The 13756-nt window shown below is 30.0% G+C and overlaps 1 pseudogene; it reads left to right on the top strand.

Annotated features, from left to right (window-relative positions):
* Positions 1–2447: 2447 nt before the first annotated feature.
* Positions 2448–9949, top strand: LOC123908677 (annotated as a pseudogene).
* Positions 9950–13756: the final 3807 nt, after the last annotated feature.

Below are 13756 nucleotides of genomic sequence, written 5' to 3' on the forward strand. Positions count from 1 at the left end.
CGAAACACGCCACCAAATGGACTATATAGCGCTTTACAATTTGTGACGGAGGCCTACATATGTATATATATATATTTGTCAAACATAAATTGTTTTTGGAGCCTAAAGCTAGGGCTTGGGCCGCTTTATCCTTGGGCCGGCCCTGCAGATCGTAATAACATTCTCATCGAAACCTAGTTTTAATAACGAAAAAGTCATGAAGTTTGTCTAAACCTAGTCTCATTTTACCCGTTCAATATCACCTAATTGGATTAACAAACAAATGAGAAAAAGAATTTGGAACATTGAACTCGAAATGTATATACAGTCTCAAACCTAATTTTAACGAAAGGGCATGAAGTTTGTCTAAACCTACCGATTTTATGAAAGATTTCGAATTTCATCAATCTGACCGTTGAATATCACCTAATTGGACTAACAAACAAATGAGAAAAAAAATTTTGATCTTCGGGTTCCAAATGTATAGACTGGTTGTAATAACAGTCTCACCAGATACCTAGTTATAATGAAAGGGTCATAAAGCTGGACTAAAACTACCTATTCCGACTGAAGATTTCGAATTTTATCAATTCGATCGTTCAATATCACCTAATTAGACTAACAAACAAATGAGAAAAAGAATTTTGATCACCGGACTCCAAATATGTAGACATATCGTAATTATAGTCTTATCGGAAACATAATTTTAATGAAAGGGTCACGATGTTTGTCTAAAAGTTGGGTCAATAGTGTTCAAGTTGATTTGGAGTTAGAACTTAAGTCAAATAATAATTTATTTTTAAATTTTACGTTATTTATATAATTTTTAAGTCATAAACTTCAACCGGAGTATAACTCGTAGTAAAAAACTAGGGTTAATAATAATTTTGAACCGAAGTATAATCCATAATCAAATACTATGATTAATAGTGATTCAGTTGAACCGGAGTATAATCTTAAATCAAATTATGTCTTATTTTTAAATTTTACTTTATTTGTATAGTTTTTAAAACATTAACTTCAAATTATAACAATTAGTCAACTACCACACTTAATAGTGTTTTAGAATAATTTTATGTAATTAAAGATGATACATGTACTCCCTAATCAAATATAAATTATATTAACATTTGATTCAAAATAATTAAGTTGTCTAAACATTACACAATTCATTTTAATCCATATAATTACATGTTTAAAATGACAAATATTACTTTTTTTTAAAAAAAAAGACAATATAGTGTATTAATCCTAAAAGTTCAGAAACAAACATATATTCATAAGGTGGGAAAAAACTCACATAAATGAATACAGCCAAGTTAGTAGGTCATGGGTTCGAGACTCTCTTCATCTGTACTTTTTCCTTTTCTGCCTTGAATTTCAAGGCAATTTAAAAAAAAAATCACAAAATGTTGTGAACAGGTATCGAACTCGCACACGTGCTATATAGAGATAAAAACTTCTACCACTCGGACATGTGAATAAATCATTAACATTTCTTGCGTCATATGATATATATTAAATCAGCCTTGATAAGAATATATATATATATATATATATATATATATATATATATATTAACATCATCTTCAATCTTCAGTCGGGGTCAATTCAAACCAGTTTCAGAACCGCGATCCAAGCTTAAAACCCGACAGTATCATGTCCATTTAAACGGCGAAAATAACAATTAATTATCCAGAAACATCACAAAAACCATTTACAATACACTTATGATTTTAATTTTGATTCAAATGGTCTAAAACAAAAAACCTAAAATTAAAATTTTCAAAAACTTAACAGTTTAGCAAGGCAGTTACGCGAACATCAACAAATTCGTTGATGAAGTGGTATGTTTGTTCTTATTTTTCAACGTTAAATCCAGATCTATTCATTTTATCGATTGATAATTAACTCAGATCTATTATTTTCGTATTTTTTTTTTTACGTTTTTTTCATGAAAAGATAACTCAAGTCAAGAAAAACTCCAGCCACTACCTTCAACCATCTACACCATGAACTTCTTTTAATAAATCAGATCCGATCAATCAGGATGAGGAAGAAGTTTTTTTTTTTTTTTTGATTTATTTGTGAACATTATATTGGAAGAAGAAGAGATTATTTTTTATTTTTTAATAGGAATGAAATAAGCAATTTGTTTGAACAGAAAATGATGATGTTGTTGTGATATTGTTTCAATTGATTTTAACAATAACAACTAAAATTAATAAAACAATATAAAGATCGAGATAATTATGTAACTTTTAATATCATAGGGACTTATTTACAATATTAATGGACATGAAGATGCATAATAAATAATATGTACCATATAATCCTATGTGGCATTTGAACAAGTATACGGTATACATACTTTTCTATTGGCCACGGTGGCCATCTTATCAATGAGAGGCCAATTTTGTGGCCTCACGCTAGAATTTGCCTTTATCCATTACCTAGACATAGGATGTGTTTGTGGTTGCCACTGTCTGTACCAGTCTCACACACACACACACAATGGCTCTTTCCTCCCCACTTCAGAACCTCTCTTCATTAATCAATCCGCACGGCATCGCCACCGCAACGGCACAGACACCAACACGGCGTCACTTGGCAATTCAAGCAGCGGCCTCCTCCTCCGACACAACAACACCTCCCTTCAAGTTAGCAGTTATGGACAAGGAAACTTAGTTCAACCCAAATGGACTGGAGAGACTCCTCTCTCTCTCGCATGGTTCGAGCTCTCATCTCTTTCAAACCCTTATACTCTATCCTCAAGCTCGGTGCTAGACAAGTTTTAGCAGTGGCGGAGCCAGAAATGGTGTTAAGCCCGGGCACAATTTTAACCACAAATGCACAAATATTTATTGGTTTAAGGTTTTCGGATCGATCAGATGGTTTTAAACTAATAATATATATTATTTATATACTTAAAGGGTGGGTCTTGTTAACATGTGCCCTAGGGGGCACATGTTAAGATATACCAAAATAGAAATTCATCATTTAATGATACAAGAAATTTAATGCTTCAAAAGTCAAAATGCACAAATTAGCATTTAATAATTTCTATTTTTGCTTCCTTAATATGTGCCTTAAGGGCACAAGTTAACATTCTCCATACTTAAATTATAATAAAAGTAATTAATTTTAAGAATTTCATCTAAATATTTGATTCATAATAATTATATAAGTAAAAGTCATAAATTCCCCACAATCCTACATATAAAAGAAAGTATAATTACAACATATTTTACATATTTGAGATTAACACAAAAGAATAATATTTTTTGGTGAACACTTCGGTACACGTATTATGTGGACGTGTACCGGTACACCGCTGACGTGGTTAACGAGTGGCAAATATTTAATGCAGATTTTGTTTCTTTATTAAATTTTCTATATTAAACACTAGTTTTAAATATTTGCAAATATATCTTTCACATAAATGTAATCACTAGTCATGTTCCACAATAAATCATGCATCAAATCTTCCAACTTAAATTTTCACTTTTTTAAAGATTCAAATATTATAATATCCTATAAAATAATATGATTTTAGTATTTTTTTTTTTTTTTGAAAAACATATGGTATTTTCTGGAAAAAAAAAACAAACGTATGAATTTAACAACTTATTATTATTATTATTATTGCATCCAATGGTGATTTTAATATTTCAATATTATTACCTTTCCATTTTTTAATATTATTAGTTTATAAAGTTTAATATATTTACGGTTGAATCATTAATAGATATAATTATTAAAATACATTTATTTTATTTTTTAAAAAAACTTATAATTCTTAATATGTTTATATATATTATTGTAATAAGGTTAATTTTTAGTGTTTTCTAATATTTTATTGGTTAAATAGGTTTTTTTCTCTGCAAAATTACTAAATTTAATTTTTTGTCTTCATAAAAAAATGTCATGCTTTCATCCCTACAAATTGTTTATGTATGCAATTATCGTCATGTTGTTAAGTTGATGTATTTATCATAATTTTGCAAATACGTATTGAGCATTATAAAATGTTTATCCAAAAATAAGAAGCTCAATGTGATTTTTAAGTCAAAATATTTGTTACTTTTATCTTCATATTTTGATTTCAAAAACTCATATTTAATTCATTTTATTTTGAAAAATGCTATAGTTTTGTAAATAAACTTTTTATATTGTTCTAGAAATGCTTGATTGTCAAAATTTAAATTCATAAGTTATTGTTATTTCAATTAGGTGATATTGAACGACTTGATTGAGAAAATTAGAAATCCTTAATGAAAGTAAGTATAATTATAATGGTAGTATTTTTGAAATAAATCAAAGTTGAAAGATGTTGTTAACTTTTGTTTAGAAAGGTAGTATCGTTGAATAAAATCGAAGTTGAAAGATAATGTTGATTTTTGCTTAGAAATGTAGTATTTTTGAAGAAGATCGAAGTTGAAAGATGTTAATTTTTGTTAACTTTTGTTAATTTTTGAAAGATGTTGAATGACATTAAAGAATAAAGTTGGGATGTTGTTTTACATCTTTATTTTTATTTTTATTACTTTAACAAGATGAGTGAGTGGAGTGTCCGTGGTTCGAACCCCGACTCTTGCATTTAAAATGTGATGTCCCTACCAACTGAGCTAAGCTCAAGGAGACTGTTTGTTGGGGGGTTCTAATTCTAATCTAGATAAATTCTAATATGGACCACTTCATTAAGCGGTCCATTGTGGACCTGTCATGAATAACATTATAGCGAATACGAATTTTACAAAATCCACTGTTGGATTGAAAGTTTATAACATATCAAATGATTTTCAATTTTTCTAAATTTTTTTTATGGATGATTTATATGATATAAACTTTCAGTCTAACTGTAAATTTTGAAAAATTCGTATTCGGTAAACCACTTCTTCAAAATCACTAAATTGGGATGTTGGACAATAGATACTTAGAAATTGTAATTTAATGGTTAGTCAAACAGATTGCGGTACCATTCGCAGGATTTCTGTAAATACCCGAAATGGAATGATGGCAGAAAGAATTTTGATACAAACATAACAACTGTGACTAGGGAAATCAAATTTCTCTGAAACAATTCAATACCACCTAATTGGAATGACACACATATGATTCAAATTTTTGACAATATAAACGCCTCAATATCAACTAGTTTGATTAATTGTTACTCAAAAAACCTATTTATCAAGAACTGATAATTAGGTCTCTACCAATTCTATCATAAGAACTAAGGAATTAAATTGACCAAATTGAAATGAAAAATATTTATGAATTTAAATATCGACAATCTAACAGTTTAATATCAAGTAGTTAGATTTACTATTACAATAAAATATTTAAGTATATTAAAAAATTTAAGTTTTTTTGTACAAAAAAATAATTATATGTGTTAATGGTTAAATCATACGTTTTTTTTTTTTAGAAAATATCATTTGTTGTTCAAATACTTAAAATTATATTATTTTAAAGGATATTAAATAATATTAAATTATTTGAATCTTGTTAAAAAAATGTGACAATCTAGATTAAAATATTTGATGCATGTTTGATTTATTCTGGAACATGATTGATGACTATATTTATGTGAAGGATACATTTATAAATATTAAAAAGTAATATTTAATGATGAAAACTTAATAAAGAAACAAAATCCGCAATAAATGATTGCCACCTATTAACCACCTCAGCGGTGTACCGGTACACCTCCACATAATACGTGTACCGAAGAATTCACCATATTTTTTTGGTATTTTGGGTTATACTTAAGCATGAGGTAAAAAATTAAAATCAAATAAAAACAATAATAATACATTTGTTTACTATTTTTACCATATATAAAAAGGGAAACAAAATTGATATTTTTAGTATTTTTTATAAAGATTTTTTGTGATTTTTAGATATGTTAAATAAAGAAAATAACATAAAATTAACTTAAATGAAATAAAGGGTAATTTTGATAATATATATGTAAAAAAATAAAGAAAACAAAACCAAAATAAACATAAAGTTTTGAAAAATGATAGGAAGTTGGGAATTGAACACAGGCCTCCAGTGTGACCAATTCATCTCTCAGGCACTGAGCTAGTATGCACGCTTGTGTCTAAATAAGGCTTCATTAATATATATAAATATATATTAAAACAACCCTTTAATCTACTGTTCATCATCTTCAACCTCCAAAACAACCAAAATCATAAATCGAATTTTTCAATTCTAGCACCAAATTGGACAATTAAATATACCATTTTGCTCAGAATTTCATGAGGATTATGAATATACACTTAAATTTTATTAATTCTTACTAAAACATTCGAATTTTCAGATTAAAGTAACAACCCTAAAAAAAAAAAATTGGGTGCCGAGCCCGGGCACGTGCCAGGGCATGCCGGGTGGTGGATCCGCCCCTGAGTTTTAGTAAGGTTAATCATTTATTCCCTTCACTTTGCTTCACATTTTTCACAACCAGTAGTAATTTGGTAACATTCTTTCAATAAAGTTTTTTTGGATGTGATTGTAAATGCACAGTACAGCTGAGAAGAACAACATACCTTGGAGGGAAATGACTAAAGAGATTTTGGAGTCAGAAGTTTATAAGGAGTTGGATGGCATTCAAAACCAATCTTTAGTATATCCAGATTGTAATTTTATCTTAATTTTTTCCTTTCTACTTTTATATTTTTAATTTTCATGTTTCAAATGGATTGATGGATGGTCTGTTTGTTTGATTTAATGTACAGATTATTTGTATCCATTTCATGCATATGATGAAGGGAATCTTACATGGCTAGTAAGTGAGATAATTCTAAACTTTAGTTTATGTCAATGAATGTTTTGATTTGGGCACTCGACTCACTCCTTTCTTGATAATCAGATGCCCTACAAAGTGTTCCTCTTTGGTAGCTGGATTGGTTGTGGTTGTGTATGAAACATTGACACAAACATCAGACACGACACTAATACTATTTAAGAGTTGTGTTTGTCAAATGTTACACATTATAGTTGTAAAAATGTTCCCTGTGACTTGTCATCCATCCAAGATATGCATGGTAATTGGTAACAGACAAAGCCAAAAAATGTTCCTACTGGACCTTTTGCACTTTGTAATAAGATTTAGTTTAATCCTGTGTACATTACTATATGTTCATGCACATTTATAATGTTATATGCATTTTTTTCCGCTCTTTTGGTCTTTGGCAACCATTTGAATCTTAGGGGCGTTCTTGACTGTGTCTTTAGTTAAATAGACTATAATGTGGATGGATATCCTAATTACTGTTGGCTTCCTTGCTGAAATTCCATAGAAAATATCATTAAGAACTGTATTATTTGATGATAGGCAGCTGCAGAAGCAGAGGCTGCTACTAAGTCAATGGTAAGACGAGCAATTCCTGACGCTTCTTCAGTAGATGAAGCGACTCAGATCCTGCGTGGCAATTGGCTTAGTGCAATTGAACAACACCATCTACAGCATTCACAAACATCCGTGATTGGTGACATTCTAGACATCGGATGTTCTGTTGGAGTAAGCTCAAGATTTCTTGCAGACAAGTTCCCTACAGCTAATGTCACTGTGAGTTGTTAATGGATCAAATTGCTTTGTCAATGCTATGTAAAATTAGCCTAATGCATGGTATGTACATGGTTTATGATGGAAATGTTTGTTCCAGGGGCTAGATATGTCACCCTATTTTCTAGCTGTGGCTCAGCATAAGGAAAATAGAGGAACGCCTAGAAAAAATCCTATAAAATGGATGCATGCAAATGGGGAAGACACGGGCTTGCCTTCTAAATCATTTGATCTTGTATCTATTTCTTATGTGGTATGTCGTTTTGTTCTTTTATTTAGTCCTTTAAATTCAGAGAATGCCACAATGCACTTTTATCTATATACATTTTATTAGTTAACAAAAGATGAAAGTAAGCAGTACTGTTATGCAAATAATTTCTTGATATGTGATATGGTGACTGCAACAGAAGTCCATAAGCTTATAGATTTTGAAAATTCTTACACTCGAACTCGCTGTTTAGAGACTAATGTTTTTTAGTGTTCTTGCATTAAATCAATTGTGGATTATCAATTTTTTTAACACAATATACATGAAAAACCTTTTTATAGAGAACATATCAATTTGCAAACATATAGGTGCTGTTTTTCCTGCAAGACATAAGTCCTAAACGTCATACAGCTGAATGATGACATCTTTGGAATGTTTTTCACGTGTGAATTAGTTGATACATATATTTGACTACTTTAACAACATTTTGTTTTTTTTTAACAAAATATTCAGTGGATTTTATATTCTGGACTCCTCAAATTTATGCAGTTTCATGAATGTCCTGCAAGAGCTATAGTGAATGTAGTTAGGGAAGCATTCCGTCTCCTTCGGCCTGGAGGCACATTTGCTATGACAGATAATTCGGTATATAAAACCATCATAAATTTTTTTTCTTCATTTTATGCTCCTATCACAAACACTAATATCATTAATATTGCTTTCTGCAGCCAAAGTCAAAGGTCTTACAGGTATTTTTCCATCTTTTCTTCTTGACCATATTTTATAATTAATAGAGCTTTTTACATAGCTTTTCCTTTTATTGGGATGGGATTAACTGTAAATATTAACACGTAGTATGTTATTAACTAAGTCAAATTGATTAAGAAAAGAATATGATTTTGGTACTTTGGAGCATACTAGAACATTATGCATTGTAGATTACCTTTAAACTAAATTATTCAGTTTGACGGATAAAAACTTTGACTTTTTTTTTTATTTTTTTATCTTATTAACTACATTAGAATGTTAATATGGAACAATACATTAACTCTTTATACTGCATAATATGCTTTTAATTTTTATGCAATTAGAAAGTGAGAGTTTATGTATACAAATCTGATTAAAGAGCTTTCATGTAGCTTATGGTACATTGTTGTCCAATAGGAACATCGTCAAACTTGTTCACTTTTTTCTTTCTTCAATATGTCTTGTAGGAGTTATCTCCAGTCCTGTTTACATTGATGAAGAGCACGGAACTAGGGGTGTACGTGGGCCGGATTGGGTTGGGTTTGGCCAAAACCCAAACCACATATGGTACTCCGGGTTGGGTTTAGTAAAATAACCACCCGTTATAAGATTAGGCCGGATTGGGTAAATTCACTAATTTCCGGGTTGGATTGGGTTGGGTTGTGGGTTACCCAAATTATTTTTCTATTTTTTTTATATTAAATATCTAAATGTTGAATCATCATATTTTTTTCATAAAAAACAACTCAATCAATGTATTTTCTTGAAAAATGGGGTAACTTTTTTTCACTATAAAAAGTAATCACCCATTTTTTTGTATAAATCTATTAATTTACGGGTTGGATAGCGTGTTATCCAAATAATTTTTTTGCTTTTTTTAATATCAAATGACTAAACCATGAATCACTATATTTGTTTATGAAAATTATTCAATTTTTTAAAATTTTAAAAAAATAATGCGAAAAATTATGATTTTTGTTCATAAAAATTATTCAATCTTTTTGATTTTCGTAAAAAATAGTATAACTCATTTTCAATATAAAAATATTTAATAATCAAATGAAAAAATCTTTAGTATTTTCATTAAAAAAATTCAAGAAACATAGCATGAGTGGGTTAGTGGGTTTTTTGGGTTGGGTCAGGTTTTACCCGAAACCCGATTTTTTTAATGGGCTATTCATTTTTGAAATCCATATCCACCCACTTGCCCGACCCAACCCACTTTTTTGGGTTGGATTGGGTGGGTTTTACCGGGTCGACCGGATTTGCCCAACCCATGTACACCCCTACACGGAACCGTTTCTTGATGAGTACTACTTGACTGATATGGATGAAACACTGAAGGAAGCTGGTTTTGTGAACATAACATCAATTCTTACCGACCCTAGGCACGTCACGTTAACGGCTACTGTGCCTCAATCTTGGGATTTTTTGAAACATAAACAACTTTTTAGTTTAATAAAAAGCCCTTGGTTTATGCATTTATTGTGTTGTTTACTTTCGATTAGAAAACATCTCTTGGCTAAGGAGAATTATATGAAAGTGGTAGATAAAATCATGTATGTATCAATGGTTCTCAAAGCAAGGCTTTCTTGCGTCTTACATTTTTGTTTATTTAGTTGTTTTATGCTCTCTTTTTTTTTTTTTATAAGCGTTTTATGCTTTGTTTGTTATGTTATATACTTATATGGTACTCCCTTCGACCTTAATTAAAAGCAAAAGCCAACTATTCAGATTCATTAAATAACCAATGTATCTGGTTTATAATATTCAATGAATCTGAAAATAAACTTTTACTTATAATTAAGGCTGAAATAATATTTGATGAAGAATAGGAAATTAGGAATGATGTTTGAGAAGGAAAAGGCGAAAAGCAAACGTACATAACAAGAAAATAGTGCACTCTCGAATGAGACAATGGATAGGCAGGGTAAGGGGGACAGCCGGACAGCAGTATTCTTTGTAGTTATCTTACGTTAAAGCCTATTTGGGGACATTATTTGTAGTTGTCTTGCGTTGAAGCCTATTTGGGGACATTATCCAAACTTGGTTGTCAATACAAAGGCATTGTTGTTTGAAATTAAGGCCTCCCTAGCTACACCCTACAATCTCTTTGATAGATATAGTATTAGCGGGTGTAAGGTAGTTTGGCCTAGCTTTTTATCCTTTTATTTTTTCTAAGAAGTAAGAAGCTAGGCCAAATAATAATTTTTAAAAGCTCTACTAAGAAGAAAAAAATAGCTTCTATATTTTAAGAAAAATTATAATATATTATTAAACACATCTTTTAACCTTATTATAATAAAATAAAAAACAACTTTTAACCTTTTTTTTAATAAAAAAAGTAAGATTTATCAAACAACTTTAATTTTAGTTTTAAAGCTATTATTTCTAGCTTTATGATTAGAAGAGCTTCTACACCTAGAAAAAGCTGGGTCAAACGGTAGTACGGTACATATTGAGTTTATATTGTAGTTAGTCCACTAGCGGACCTAGGGGTGGGTTGAGGTGGGTCACGGCCCACCCCCACCCAATTTTTTTTTATACGTATAGTATTAATTTAAATGTATTATTAATGATTTTAAGTCACTCAATATACATATTTGTACAAAGATAAAATTAGCTATTGAACTGCCATATATAAATATGACATAAAAAAATATGTTTAATTAATATTTAATTTTTTAAATCTTGTATTTTCACATTTGTTGCAATTTTAGTCCTATCTCAATGTTTTTTTCTTCCTTTTTTGCCGTAAAAATAGCGAATTTTAATGCCAAAAAAAATGTAAATTTTGGTCCCAAATTTGATATTTCATCTCAAAATTCAATATTATCACCTTTATGAAAAAAATCACAATTTTTAGAGTAAAAATATAGATTGTTGGTACCAAAATTATAACATGAAAATAGAGGGACCAAAAAATTCAATTTGAAAATAGATTGACTATTTTTCGGCCCACCCACAATATTTTTTCTGTTTTCGCCACTGGTTTAGTCATTTTAAGTTTGTTATATATTTTTTATGTAATCTTTATTTTCTGATGCAATGTTATGCAATTCTTATTGGAGCCTTAGCCTCCTTTACTTTCCCCTATTTTTGTATATCTATTGTTAATACTCTTTACCCGCAAGGTGTAGAGATTAGGTTCTACAATGCATTTACTTTTTAGGATTAAATGTGTTTTTAGTTTAAGTAAATCACGAATTTTCAAATTTAGTACATATATTTTTCTCCTAAGTTTAAATATGATTTTGATCCCTGTAATATAGGTCATTTTGATTTTGGTCCCCGTAAAAAATAAATTTTTGATTCATACCCTGTAAAATTACAAAAGTTTTAAAAAAGCCCATGAGTTGAATTTTGAGCTTAGTTGGCCAATTTATGCTTAGGTGGCAGATGCTGACTGTACCAAAAATGATGACTAAGCATTTTTAATTATTATTTAAATATTAATTAATAAAATATATTTATCATTTAATTTAATATATATATATATATATATATATATATATATATATATATATATATATATAGAGAGAGAGAGAGAGAGAGAGAGAATGTATACTATGAGAATGAATTGTAACCATTAGATTTGAATGATGGAGTAGGATTAGAACATCATTAAGTGAGTCATGTGATTGTCATGTGACATTATCATTTCAATTCAAATTTCTCTCTCCTTCACAATCAGAATTATTCACCGTGTTTCTTCTTCTTCTTCCCATTGTCTTTCCAGCTCCTTCTCCTTTCTGGCCGCCGTCTACTTTTCGACCGCCGCCTTCTCTCTCCCCGACGGTCGTCTCGCTCTCTCTCTCTCCACGAGCTGTTCATATTCTCCCAATTTGTTCCTCTTTCAATCTCTCTGTCAAAGATCTCTTTTTTACGTGTTTATGTTTCAATCATCTCTTCTTTTTCAATCCATGAGATTCATTACTATTTCAATCTCTACTTCTTTCTCACCATTAATGATGGCATATAGTTTTTTCTACAAAATAAAAAAACGATGGCAACTAGTTTCAATAAGAAGAGGTTAACATCCATGATTTTAATCTAGTTCTGGATCTGTCAAAAAAATCTGGACAAATCTACATAAACTGATGATTTTGGCAATGGAATGAAGAGAACAAAACAATGAATAAATCTGATCTCTAATATATTTGACCTTTATTTTGTTATTTTTTTCATATGTAATTAAATAAAAGAAATAAAAGAAAAGTGAAACGAGATTGGCAGCAATACAGATTAATGGCGTTGGGTGAGCTTGGAGAAGATGAGGAGATTGGTGGTGGGCGGATTCCCCGCCGTGTTAGAGACACAGTAGAAAGATGAAACACGCAGAAGAAGCAAGAGAGAGAAAGCGGGTGAAAGAAGGAAGAGAGAGAATTGAGGGTTTGTGATAGACTAGGGTGTCACATGATACACCTTTAGTGTTTTAATCTCAACCCTTCATTTTAAATCTAATGGTTACAATTCATTCTCATATTCTCATATAACTATATCATTCTCATAGTATACATCCTCTCTCTCTCTCTCTATATATATATATATATATATATATATATATATATATATATATATATATATATATATATATATGGCTATTGCTGGGATACACCCGTTATCTTTTCTAAAGGTGTATTTTAGCAAAGGACACCCAATTCATTTCTTTTCAAAAGCAATTAATTAAATTTATTTATAGGTTGATGTATTTTTCGATTCTTTATATATTTATTTTCTTTGTTCTCGCTTTTCTTGTCGGTTCCCTTCACATGTCCTCTGCAGTTTATTTCTCCATCATACTTTCTTCACGATCTCCCTTTGAATCAAATGGAAACAATTTTATATTTTTCGAATAAAAATGTTAACTTCCAATACAATATAAGAATGGTGCATAACCTGGTTAAATCAAAAATGCCCTTGCTTAAAAAACTGTCATGTGTCCCAAATGAAGGCATTTGTTGTCCAAAAAAAATGTAACTGAACTAAAAGAACACTAACTAAGCCATTTAATTGAGCCAATCAAGCTATTTTCATTTGTTGTGAGAGGGTAAGTAACTTTTTGTCAAGCCAAATGCCCAAACATAACCAAACCAGTTTGAAAGGAAAGATTCTTTTGTGTAAAAGTACACATGTGACAATCAACTTTTTCGGTTTTCAATGTGTGACCACATTTGAAATTCAAATTTTTTTTCCCTCTCTTCACTTACTCAAAATTCTATATCATCTTTGCTCTTTCATTTCACATT

Source organism: Trifolium pratense, linkage group LG2 (genome assembly GCF_020283565.1).
Source record: "Trifolium pratense cultivar HEN17-A07 linkage group LG2, ARS_RC_1.1, whole genome shotgun sequence".
NCBI classification, from domain to species: domain Eukaryota; kingdom Viridiplantae; phylum Streptophyta; class Magnoliopsida; order Fabales; family Fabaceae; genus Trifolium; species Trifolium pratense.